Source organism: Aedes albopictus, chromosome 1 (assembly GCF_035046485.1).
Source record: "Aedes albopictus strain Foshan chromosome 1, AalbF5, whole genome shotgun sequence".
Taxonomy (NCBI): Eukaryota; Metazoa; Arthropoda; class Insecta; order Diptera; family Culicidae; genus Aedes; species Aedes albopictus.
This window is the reverse complement of record NC_085136.1, coordinates 52195883-52209329: the sequence shown is the minus strand read 5'-3', so window position 1 is coordinate 52209329 and position 13447 is coordinate 52195883. Positions and strand designations below refer to the sequence as shown.

The 13447-nt window shown below is 37.4% G+C and overlaps 1 protein-coding gene and 1 long non-coding RNA gene across 2 annotated transcripts in view; one reads left to right on the top strand and one right to left on the bottom strand.

Annotated features, from left to right (window-relative positions):
- The window catches only part of LOC109424591 (neuronal acetylcholine receptor subunit alpha-7-like), a 953623-nt gene that overhangs the window by 889899 nt on the left and 50277 nt on the right, over positions 1–13447 (bottom strand). The gene's annotated exons all lie outside the window — the stretch shown is intronic.
- The window catches only part of LOC134284939 (uncharacterized), a 42102-nt gene that overhangs the window by 17953 nt on the left and 10702 nt on the right, over positions 1–13447 (top strand). The window lies entirely within an intron of this gene.

Here is a 13447-nt window from a genome sequence, read left to right as displayed (position 1 = left end):
AGAGGCAAATTTCTGGAGAAAATCATTGGGAAATTCTGTAAAATTATTTATACAAATTCTCGAATAATACCTGCGGAAATTCCTAAAAATTTCATGGGAATTACTTACGCAACTGGGCATTTTTTTTTATTACCGTACGGAGGGCCGAAGGGTCTCAGATTTTCATGAAACTTTTTTCACTGGCAGGGCTCATGGATATATGAACAAAAAATATGACAAAAAATCAGGGTCTCCAATTTTTCTGGAAAACTCAGGTATATTTTTTTTTGTTTTCTCCTGATACAACTTACTTACGTACTTTGAAAAATCATAACTCAAGAACGAAGCATCATAGGAACAAAGTTTTTTTTAGAATATGAAAGCAAATTTTCTCAGAAATCGAAAAAAATATGAACTGGAAAAAGTTTTCCACAAAATTTTACACAGTTGAGAGAATTCGAAAATAAAAGCCGGAAAACAATGCCCGAATTCGTGGAAAATTTTCAAAAAAAATATTTTCAAGAAGATTTTTTCAAAGGCTTTAATTTTTTGAATGCACTTTTTTCGTTTTTGAGTTCTCAAAAATATTTTTTTGAAAATTTTCTGCGAGTTAGGGCATAGTTTTTTCCGACTTTCCTTTATGAATTTTCTCAACGGTGGAAAATTATGTGGACAATTTTTTCCACTTAATATTTTTTTGGATTTCTGAGTAAATTTGCTTTCATTTTTATTAAAAAAAAACTTTGTTTCTACGATGCTTCATTCTTGAGTAATGATTTTTCAAAGAAAAGGCTTATGTGACACATTTGGACATTTTCAACAAAATTGGTCATAACTCAAAAACGAAAAAAGTGCATTCCAAAAATTTCTGCAATTAAAGCTTATAAAAAATCTTCTCAAAAATATTTTTTGAAAATTTTCCACGAATTATATTTTTTTGGGTTTCTGAGAAAATTTGCCTTTATTTTCTAAAATAAACTTTGTTTCTATGATGCTTCGTTCTTGAGTTATGATTTTTCAAAGTAAGTGGTGTCAGGGGAAAACAAAAAAAAATTCCACCTGAGTTTTCCGGGGAATTAGGTGACCCTGAATCTGAGACCCTTCGGCCCAATTTGTACGATGATAAAAAAAATCCCCAACAGACAACGTCCACCTCCTCTTATTGGCCTTCTCTTTGTCCTCACTGGGACAAAGCCTGCTTCCATAGTTATTCCACTTCCACAGTTATTCACTAAGAGGTTCCTCAGCCAATGAGCATTTTGCATGTGTGTATATCGTGTGGCAAGCACGAAGATATTCTATGCGTATAGAAGTCAAGGAAATTTTCTTTTGTGAGAAGTTGCTGGACTGACCGGGAATCGAATCCATTACCCCCAGCATGGTCATGCTGAATACCCGTACGCTTACCGCATCGGCTATATGGGCCCTTCAGGCCCATTTCAGGGGCATTTCAGAGAGTTTCAGGGGATTTCATGAACGTTTTGAAGGCGTTCCGAGAAGTTTCAGGGGCATTTCAAATCGACCCGCTGAACTGGGATAGTCGAATAGTGGGAGGAGATTGGTAATGCGGGTTCAAAAAAAGCACAGGATTTTCCCAACAAAATAAAATGAAATAAAATAAATAATAAGAATAAAAATATGAAGAAAGATACAACTAAAATTTTAAAAGAGTAATAATTCAATGAAGACCCATATAGCCACAACTGCAAAGGTATGAGTATTCAGAATGATCATGCTAAGGGTGATGGCTTCAATTCCCGGTCGGTCCAGGAACTTTTCGTAAAGGAGTTTTCTTTGAATTCCTTGGACAAAGAGTATCGTGCCTACCACACGATATACTTATGCAAACAGGGTCTTTGGCAGAGAATTTCTTTGAGATTTTCTTGAAAAATTCCATTGGTAATTTCCTAAGGAATTATTCAAGGATTAACTCGGGTAAATGCTTGCAAAGTTTTTTTTGGGAAATCCATGAAAAACTCCTTGAAAAACCCATAGAATATTCCTGAGAAAGTTTCTAGGGGCAATTTCTGGACAATTTCTTGGAGAATTCTCTGGAGAACTCCTTGAGAATCCTATTGGAGAAAACCATGAGGGACTGCTTGAGAAATTACTTGAAAGTGAGTGAAGTGAGAAATTTTCAGGTTATTCCTAGTGAAATTCTTTTGAAATAAGTTCGAAAATTCGTTGAGAAGTGCTTGGGAAATTCTTTGAAAAGTTCCTTGAAGAAGTTTATGAGGAATCATTCCAGAAATTCATGGGAAATTTATCTGAAAAATCTTCGGGGAATTCCTTAAAGATATTCGGGTAAAAAAATTGAGAAATTCATGGAAAATTCGTTGACGACATCCTTGGTAAATTATTCCGAAGATTTCCTAACAAACTCCTTGGAAAACTCGATGGAGAACATCTCGTAGAACTATTTGTCGAGTTCCTTAAAGAATTCTTTGGGGATTTCTTGGAGAATTGTTTGAACAACTCCTTGTAAAATGCCATTGAAAATTCCTTGAAATATTTTTGTGGAATCACCCGGAAAAATTCTCAGGAAGATCCATAGAAAAATCTTCGGAGAATCCCATGAAAAATCCTTGGAAAAATCCTGGGGGATTTTTTGGGAAAATTCGTCTTGAATTGCCTTGACAACATATTGAAAATCTTATTGGAGAAATTCCTGGTGAACTCCTTAGAAAACCCGGAGAACTTCTTGGGGAACTATTTGTCGAGTTTTATGAAGAATTTTTTTGGGTATTCATTGGAGAATTCGTTTGAAAGTAGTCAAAAATTCTATGAGAAATTCTTGGAAATCTTTTTGAAAAATTCCTCAATTCTAGTGAATTTTTTTTGGAATAAGTTCGAAAATTCTTTGAGAAATGCTTGGGAGATTCTTTGAAAAGTTCCTTGAAGAAGTTTATTAGGGATCATTCCAGAAATTCTTGGGAAATTTATCTGTAAAATCTTTGGGGAATTCCTTAAAGAATTTCTTGAACAATTATTTGGAAATTTTCGGGTAAAAGGTTGAGAAATTCTTGGAAAATTCGTTGACGACATCCTTGGTAAATTATTATGAAGATTTCCTAGCAAACTCCTTGGAAAACTCGATGAAGAACATCTCGGAGAACTGTTTGTCGAGTTTCTTGAAGCATTTTTTTCGGAATTCATTGGAGAATTCGTTTGGAAATTCATATGTAGTTAGAAAATTCTTTGAGAAATTATTAAGAATTTTTTTGAAAAATTTCTTGAAAAATGTCATTGGAATTGGAAAATTTTTGTGGAATATCTCGGAAAAAATCTTGGGAAAATCTTCGGGAATTCCTTGAATAATTTCTTGGAAAACAACGTGGTATTTCCTCGAGGAGCTTTTTGGGATTTTTTTTTAATTCCCTGGACAACTACTTGGAAAACTTATTGGAGAACTTTTTAGGAACGTACTTGGGGAACTTCTTCAGGAATTCTATGCACAATTCGTTTGGAATTCATTAAGAATTTTGTTAAGGACTTGCTCGGAAATTTGTTTTTAAAGTATTCAGGGAAAATTTTCGGAAAATTACCGAATAAATTCCGTAGAAACCCTTGTTGAATTATTTTGGAAATTACCTGACGAACTCGTTGGAAAACCCATTGGAGAACTTCTTGGGGAACTATTTGTCGAGTTTCCTGAAGACATCTTTATAAATTCCTGGGGGAGTTAGTTTGGAACTACTTGGGATAGTCTTTGAAAAATTCTTGGGAAATATTATTAAAGTTTTTGAGGAACTCCTTGGAAAACTCTTTGGAAATTTCCTGGGTGAATTTTTGGGAAAAATTATTTTTGAATTCCTTGGACAAACAACTCCTTGAGGAACTTATTGGAGAACTTCCTAGGGAACTTCATGAGGAACTTCTGGAAGAATTCCTTGGTAAATCCTTTTGAAAATCCTAAAGAAAATTGTTGATGAGTTAATCGGAAAATTCTTTTGGATAAACTTTTTGTGAAAATTCTTGGAAAATTAGTATTGACGAAATCCTTGGTGAACTGCTTTGAGAATTTCCCAACAAACTCTTTGGAGTTCCTTGAACTATTCATTAGGAATTCCTTGGTCAATTCTTATTGAACTTTTGAGAAATTCTTTGAGAAATTCTTGAGAAACTATTATAAAACTTGCTTGAAAAATTCCAATGGAATTTCCTTGAATATTTTTTATAGTAATACTCGGAAAATCCTAGGAAATTTTTAAGGAAAATCTTCGGGAATTCCTTGAAGAATTTCTTGGGAAAATCCCTTGAAATTTTCAGGGAGAAGTTTTAGGAACATGTTTTTTTGAATTCTCCGAACAACTCCTTGGGAAACTTACTTAAGAACTTCCTGAGGAACTATTTTGGGAACTTCATGAGGAATCCATGGGACTTTTCTTTTGGACTGTCGACTGTCGAGTAAAATCTTCGGGGAATTCCTTGGAAACATCCTTGGAAAAATCGCTTGGAAATTTCCTGGGGAAATTTGTGGGAAAATACTTTTTGCATTCTCTGGACAACTTCTTGGAGAATTCCTTAGGAATTTTAAGGAAAATTTGTTTGGAATACAAAAAGAAATTTGTTAAGGAATAACTCGCAAAATTATTTTCCCCTAACGAACTCTTTGGAAAACCCATTGGAGAACTTCCTGGGGGTTATTTGTCGAGTTTCTTGAAGAATTCTTTGGGAATTCATTGGAGAATTCGTATGGAAGTACTTGGAAACCTTTTTTTCTGAAAAATTCCTTATAAAATGTCATTGAAAATTCCTTGAAGATTTTTCGAGGAATATCTTGGAAAAAATCCTGGGAAGTTTCTTGGGAAAATCTTCGGAAATTCCTTGAAGGATTTCTTGGAAAACACCGTGGAAATTTCCTAAGGAAATTATTGGAAAAGTATTTTTTATGCCCTGGACCATTACTTGGAAAACTTTCAAGAGAACTTCTTGGGGAACTAGTTGAGGAACTTCTTCGAGAATTCCTTGGGAATTCCATGGAAAATTAGTTTGGAATACATAAAGAAATTTGTTACGGAGTTACTTGGAAAATTCTTTTCGAAGTTACCTGGGGGAATTTTCGGAAAATTTCTTGAAGAAAGCCTTGGTGTATTGTTTTGGAAATCCCCTGACGAACTCTTCGGAAAACCCATTGGAGAACTTCTAGGGGAACAATTTGTCGTGTTTCTTGAATGATTCTTTGGGAATTCTTTGGAGAATTCGTTTGTAAGTATTTGGAAAATTCTTTGAGAAATTCTTTGAAAAATGGCATTGAAAATGCCTTGAATTTTTTTTTGAAAAATCTTCCGGAAATTTCTTGAAAATTTACTAATGAAAGTTTTTGGAAAATTATTTTTGCATTTCCAGGACACCTCCCCAGGAAACTTCTTGGGGAACTTCTTGAGGAACTACTTGGAGAACTTTTTAGAGAATTTCTTGAAAAATTCGTTTAGATTTCCTGAAAAAAAAATATTGAGGTTTACTCGGAAAATTCTTTGGGAAGTTTATTTGAGAAAATTCTTGGAAAATTCCTTGAAGAAGTTCTTGGTGAATTATTTTGGAATTTGCGACTCCCTGGAAACCCCATTGGGGAACTTCTTGGAGAACTATCTGTCGAGTTTCTGGAAAAATTCTATTAGAATTCCTTGAGGAGTTCGTTTGGAACTACTTGAGAAATTCTTTTAGAAATTCTTCGGGAATTCTTTGAAAAATTACTCAGTAAAATTCTTGGGAAGTTTTTTTGAGAAAATCTTCGGGAATTTCCTGAAGGATTTCTTGTAAAACACTATGGAAATTCGCTAGAGGAATTTTTGGGAAATTGTTTCTTGAATTCCCTGGACAACTCCTTGAAAAAATATTGGAAAATTTTTTGGGAAACTACTTGAGGAGCTTCTTGGAGATTTTTTTGAGAATTCCATGGAAATCATTAGGAATATCTAATGTGTAAGGTGTTGCTCGGAAATTTTTTTTGGAAGTTTTGTGGAGAAATTCTTGGAAAAATCTTTGCGAATTCCTTGGGCCATTCGTTATGAACTATTAGAAAAATTCTTTGAGAAATTCTTGAGGATTTCATTGATAAATTTCTTGAAATATGCCATTGGAAATTCCTTCAAGATTTTTTTTTTGGAAAACTCTTTAATCTGTTTTGAATTCCATAGACAACTCCTAGGGAAACTTGTTGGAGAAATTCATGTAGATCAACTTGATGAACTTCTTGGAGAATTCCTTACAAATTCCAAGCAAATTCGTTTAGAATTGAATTTGGGTTGAAATTTCTTGAGGAGTTACTCTTTTGGAAGTTTCCTAAGAAAATTTTCAGAAAATTTCTTGAAGAAATCCATGAGCAATTTGTAGAAAAAAATGTTTGGTAAATAATTTTGGTGTCCGGCCATTTTGCCGAACGCCGTTTGGCCGCATGTCGTTTGGCTGAATGCCATTTGGCCGAATGGACGTTTGGCCGAATGCCGTTTGGCCGAATTATCAGCAAAACAAATCAGAGTAAATTTTTGACATTCCAACTGCCAATTTGATCATCAGAGATATTTCCTTCTTTTAATCATAGGCTATTCTTTCTAGTTTAGCCATTCAGGGATTAGTTGGCGTTGAAACTGCCAACATTTTATCAAAGATTATTCCTTCTTTGAGTCATAGGCTGTTCTTTCGCATGATATGATGCGGGGAACAGGGGCATGGTCTTGATCACTTAAGTGCATCATTTATTTTTCGGCCAAACTGCATTCGGCCAAATGGCATTCGGCCAATCGACCCTTTCGGCCAAATGGCGTTCGGCCAAACGGCATTCGGCCAAACGGCATTCGGCCAAATGACCCGGAACCAATAATTATGGCAATTTCCTGACGAACTCTTTGGCAAACCCATTCGAAAACTAGTTGTCGAGTTCCTTGAAGAATTATTTAGAAATTGTATGAGAAAGTCGGTTGAGGAAGCTTTGCAAACATTTGAGATTTGTTTTGGAAATATTTGAAAAAATATACTGGAAATTCCTTGAAGAATTCTTTGACCTATTATTCGAAAAAAAAAATTGGAATTTTTGGCTAAAATTTTTTGAGAGTTCTTTGGAAAACTCCTTTGCAATTTTGTGGGGAAATTTTGGAAAAAAAAATCTTGAATTCTCTGAACAACTACTTGGGAAACTTGTTAGAGATCTTCTCGGGGAGCTGCATGAGAAATTTCTTCGAGTATGTCTTAGGAAATTCATGGTAAATTCGTTTGAAATGTCCAACGAAATTGTTCAGGAGTTACTTGAAAAAATCTTTGGAAGTTTTTGGGGAAGTCCTTGAAAAATGTCTTGAAAAAGTCCTTGGAAAATTCTCAAAAGAATTATTGGGGTACTTTTTTGGGAATTCCCTATCAAACTCTTCGGAAATTCAAATGGAAAACTTCTTGAAAAGTTTATTGAAAAGTTCTTTAGGAAGAACCTAGGAAATTCGTTTGGAAATTCTTTAAGAAATTCCTTATGGAATTAGTTGAGAAAATTCTTGGGGATTTTACATTGGAGTCTATTTGACTTGAAAAACGTAGGTATAAAACCATCATAAAACCTTTATTACTGTCTTTTGACTTTATGATGGTTTTATATGAGACTTTTCTTATTAAAGTGACTTTCAAAAACTGCATGTTTCTGCAAATTTCGACATTTTGACCACACATTTGTCCATTTCCAACCCACTGTGCCCCCTTAGTGATGTGTGGGACAGGGAGTGCAATTGAATTTTAATAAATTATCGTACCCCGTTCGTTCGGTTCCACTGTGGCCGGCCGAAATGGGATGACGACGATGATGATGCCGGAACACTTTCCTCCACAAGAGAGGAAAAGAAGACCCACATAGGAACACTCAACTCTCAAGCCTTGTTCCTGTCGTCCACTCCTTCCAAAGCACAGAGAAGTTCCTCCTTCGGGTTGGCCAGGCCAAGTACCCACCAGACAAGTCTGGAAGATGTTTGCCTAAACTGCTCGGAAGATGAAGACAAATGTGATTAGCAGCACACACCTCCACTTGCGGGGTGGGTTACGCAAATTACGACCAATTGGAGTGGGGTCATTTGAGGGATGTTCTCGGACCCTCGCCTCGGGAAGCGACGCGTCCTCCGACTGAGGTAGATTAATTAGACTTGGACGAGTTGAAGTTGAAGCTGGAGTGGTTTGCTCCTTCTCCTTCTGCCGAAGAGATACATAGCACGTGTTCCCATTTCGGATGTGTGTTCTGTTCGTGACACCGACACCGATACAGAAGATCCTTGAAGGCACAGTGAAGCAAAAGGCTATTTGTTTAGAGTACTTATTAGTTTTATTTTAATTAGATCCTGGTTTGAATCACCATATGATTTTCCGAACATCAATTTAAAATCTAATTGGTTTTGAAGAGGTTTTAAAAACCGTTTCAAACCCGAATGAGTAAAAGTTTGGTTTTATGATGGTTCTGAAAACCTCCTCTGTTTGACTTATGCTCGAAAAATGCTCTTGTGTTTGTGTGTGAATAAGACAGAGCAAAATCCATTCTTCTCCCAATGAATACGCTGCACCACTAACTTTCCGACACACTGTGCAGGACGTCAACTCACAATGTGTATCATCTTTTACTCCTGTATTGTTGCCGCAGCCATTCTGGGTCCCAGTTTCTTAGACACAGCAAGAATTGCAGAGAGGTACAGCAGGAGCAGGGAGAGCAAACTTGCAATCATTCTTGATGAGCGTGATGAATTAAGGAAGTTGTTCCGGGAAGGATTACCGTTGTTTATGGAGATAGATTAGCCGGTCGTTTATTCAGATTTTAGAGCTTGAGAATGTGCGAGAATGGTGGACGGAGATGTGTGTGTGTGTGTGCATGTGTGGCATAAGGAGCTTCTTGAGAAATGCACTGCATTTTGATGAAAAATGAAGGTTCTGCTGGAGAGCTCAAGATGTATTACGGGTGACAGGTTGATGCACAGTGGAGATTCTAGAGATTTTATTCAAGAAAAGAGCTGCGAACTTCCGACGTTGAAGAAAATGAATTTTTAACGACAAATAAATTGCTCTCTTCGGAACTCTGAGCTATGACCATGACAATATAATTAACCACTGGCAATCAAGCCAAACGCAGTCTGGTACAGTGCTGTCATGGTAAAACCAGACCTGGTTACTCAAGGATTCTAAAATTGAGCCCCTAGGCTGGGATTCCTCCTGGAATTCTTCCTGGAATTCCTCTTGGAGTTCCTGGAGAAATTAAATAAGGAATTCCTAGTGAAGTTGCAGGTGGAATTCTTAGAGGAATTGTTGGAGAATTACAAAGAGAAATTCCAGGAGGAATTCCATTATGAATTCCAGGAATTTCTCCAAAAAGTCCTCCTCGAATTCCTCTTGTAATTCCTCCTGGAATTCCTCTTGGAATTCCTCCTGGAATTGCCCTTGCAATTCCTTCTGGAATTGCTCTTGGAATTCCTCCTGGAATTGTTCTTGGAATTCCTCCAGGAATTCCTATTGGAATTCCTTCAGAAATTCCTCTTGGAATTCCTTCAGGAATTCCTCTTGAAATTCCTTCAGGAATTCCTCTTAGAATTCCTCCAGGAATACATCTTGGGATTACTCCAGGAATTCCTCTTTAATTCCTCCATGAATTCCTCTTGGAATTCCTCCAGGAATTCCTCTTGGAATTCCTCCAGGAATTCCTCTTGGAATTCCTCCAGGAATTCCTCTTGGAATTGCTTTTGGAATTGCTCCAGGAATTCCTCTTTGAATTCCTACAGGAATTCTTCTTGGAATTCCTCCAAGAATTTCTCTTGAAATTCCACCAGGAACTCCTCTTGGAATTCCTCCAGGAATTCCTTTTGGAATTCCTCTAGGAATTCCTTTTGGAATTCCTCTAGGAATTCCTTTTGGAATTCCTCTAGGAATTCCTTTTGGAATTCCTTTTGGAATTCCTCTAGGAATTCCTTTTGCAATTCCTCTAGGAATTCCTTTTGGAATTCCTCTAGGAATTCCTTTTGGAATTCCTCTAGGAATTCCTTTTGGAATTCCTCTAGGAATTCCTTTTGGAATTCCTCTAGGAATTCCTTTTGGAATTCCTCTAGGAATTCCTTTTGGAATTCCTCTAGGAATTCCTTTTGGAATTCCTCTAGAAATTCCTTTTGGAATTCCTCTAGGAATTCCTTTTGGAATTCCTTCAGCAATTCCTTTTGGAATTCCTTCAGGAATTCCTTTTGGAATTCCTTCAGGAATTCCTTTTGGAATTCCTTCAGAAATTCCTCTTGGAGTTCCTCCAGGAATTCCTCTTGGAATTCCTCCAGGAATTCCTCTTGGAATTCCTCCAGGAATTCCTCTTGGAATTCCTCCAGGAATTCCTCTTGGAATTCCTCCAGGAAATCCTCTGGGAATTCCTCCAGGAAATCCTCTTGGAATTCCACCAGGAAATCCTCTTGGAATTCCTCCAGGAATTCCTCTTGGAATTCCTCCAGGAATTCCTCTTGGAAATCCTCTTGGAATTCCTCCAGGAATTCCTCCAGGAATTCCTCTTGGAATTCCTCCAGGAATTCCTCTTGGAATTCCTCCAGGAATTCCTCTTGGAATTCCTCCAGGAATTCCTCTTGGAATTCCTCCAGGAATTCCTCTTGGAATTCCTCCAGGAATTCCTCTTGGAATTCCTCCAGGAATTCCTCTTGGAATTCCTCCAGGAATTCCTCTTGGAATTCCTCCAGGAATTCCTCTTGGAATTCCTCCAGGAATTCCTCTTGGAATTCCTCCAGGAATTCCTCTTGGAATTCCTCCAGGAATTCCTCTTGGAATTCCTCCAGGAATTCCTCTTGGAATTCCTCCAGGAATTCCTCTTGGAATTCCTCCAGGAATTCCTCTTGGAATTCCTCCAGGAATTCCTCTTGGAATTCCTCCAGGAATTCCTCTTGGAATTCCTCTAGGAATTCCTCTTGGAATTTCTCCAGGAATTCCTCTTGGAATTCCTCCAGGAATTCCTCTTGGAACTCCTCCAGGAATTCCCCTTAGAATTCCTCCAGGAATTCCCCTTGGAATTCCTCCAGGAATTCCCCTTGGAATTCCTCCAGGAATTCCCCTTGGAATTCCTCCAGGAATTTCTCTTGGAATTCCTCCAGGAAATCCTCTTGGAATTCCTCCAGGAATTCCTCTTGGAATTCCTACAGAAATTCCTCTTGGAATTCCTCCAGGAATTCCTCTTGGAATTCCTCCAGGAATTCCTCTTGGAATTTCTCCAGGAATTCCTCTTGGAATTCCTCCAGGAATTCCTCTTGGAATTCCTCCAGGAATTCCTCTTGGAATTCCTCCAGGAATTCCTCTTGGAATTCCTCCAGGAATTCCTCTTGGAATTCCTCCAGGAATTCCTCTTGGAATTCCTCCAGGAATTCCTATTGGGATTGCTCCAGGAATTCTTCCTGGAATTACTACTGGAATTCCTCCAGGAGTTCCTCGTGGAATTGCTCCAGAAATTCCTCCAGGAATTCCTCCTGGAATTCCTCCAGGAATTCCTCCAGGAATTCCTCCAGGAATTTCTCGTGGAAATACTCCAATTCCTTGATATTTATCCCTGTTTCTTCCTGAATTATTGATATTTATCCCTGTAGCTGACATAGAAGATATTGTGAGAATCCTAAAGAGAGCTCTCCACAGATCTTCTAGGAAAGACTTGTATTTCAAGTTTAAATTTCTAGAAAAAAAAATGTTTTGAGAATTTCAAATTTTTATGTTACTCCATGAAAATTTCAAATAATTTCTTGTCGGATTCTAAAACCTTCCAGAGGTTACAAAACTATTTAAAAAAATCTTTAAAACTACACCAACAAAACGAAATAAAAAGAAAATAATAAAAAACATGAAACAAGTTGAAAAGAAAAATGAAATAAAATAAAATAACTTAATATAAAAAAATAAATACATGATAATCCAAAGAGTGTCCATCAACACAAATGTAACGCTTTTTTTTCATTCATCACGAAGTCTTATCCCTTGTGTCAACCCATGTTAAGTGTCGGTAAGCCAAGAGTTGCGTCATATCAAAAAAAAAGGTATGGCCTTTCCAATTTCTTCCACTTTAACGCTCCCATACCGTACCCTACAGATGCTAGATCCCAACAGCCGACGTCATCAACAACAGCGAATCAGGGATAATCGGCTTCCATCGAATTTGTACTTTACGTGCTCGTTCCGCATCCGCTGCTACGTTCTTCCCTCCACATCCGTAAAATGGAAATGAAGTGGAAAACAGAATTTCTCTTCTCTCCATCCAGTCCACCAAACAGAAAAAAGGTAAAACTGTTCATCTTTAAAACATCTCACATTATCACAGCCCCCTCCGGAAAGCACGGGAAAATTTTGTTTCCAAACTGAATCAATTCAAGTTTTTCCCCAATTTTTCCACTCCCGAAAGGGACAAAACTTCGATTCCTACTCGACTCGAAGTTGCAGATTGATTCAAGTTTTATCTTCTCTTGAAAATTTTATCTTTCATCTTATCCGGGATCTTTTGGCGGGAAGGTTGGCGGGCGACACACACACACACATTCCGTCATTTTGACTTCGACGATAACGAATGATGACGACGACGACGACGATGACGCGACGTTCTAGGGGAAAAGTTCTAAGCAGATGAAAATCCGGTGCGGCTCCTCGGAGGTGAATATTTGGCTGGTTGCTTCCGCTCGTTTTTTTTTCAAGAATGTGGGAAACTTGTGAAAACGTCGAATTGGGAGCGACCGAAAGATAGAGCCGAAATGAGTACACAAGAATATTTACAGAGACTGCTGTTTGGCGATGTGTAGTTTTCATCTAGCGCCACTATTACGTTACGGTTCGAATCAGTGTTTTCCAAACGTGGGAGACTAGTTTATACTGGTCCTTCTTCTTCTTCTTCTTCTTCTTCTTCTTCTTCTTCTTCTTCTTCTTCTTCTTCTTCTTCTTCTTCTTCTTCTTCTTCTTCTTCTTCTTCTTCTTCTTCTTCTTCTTCTTCTTCTTCTTCTTCTTCTTCTTCTTATTCTTCTTTTTCTTCTTCTTCTTCTTCTTAATCTTAATTTTCTTCTTTTTCTTTGTTTTCTTCTTCTTCTTCTTCTTTTTCTTCTTCTTCTTATTTATGGCTCTACGTTCCCAATGGAACTTGTCTCTTCAATTTAGTGTTCTTGGAGCACTCAACAGTTATTAATTGAAGGGCTTTCTTTGCCTCCCCTTGCATGAATTTGTACATTGTGAAGCAAGGACAATGATACATTATGCCCAGGGAGTCGAGAATTTTTTCCCGGAAATCGAACCCGCCGTCTCCGGATTGGCGATCCAAACCCTTCAACACTAGGCTAACTGGAGACCCAGTTCTGGTCCTAATCTAGCCTGGTTTTCTGGAATTCTCCGAAAGATTTCTCAAAAAAAAAAATTCCGCAACGAATCCCACAAAGAATATCCCAAGGAATTCCTAAAGAAATTCTCCAAATAATTTTCCATAGCGTTCTCCAAGGAATTCTTCAAGGAATTC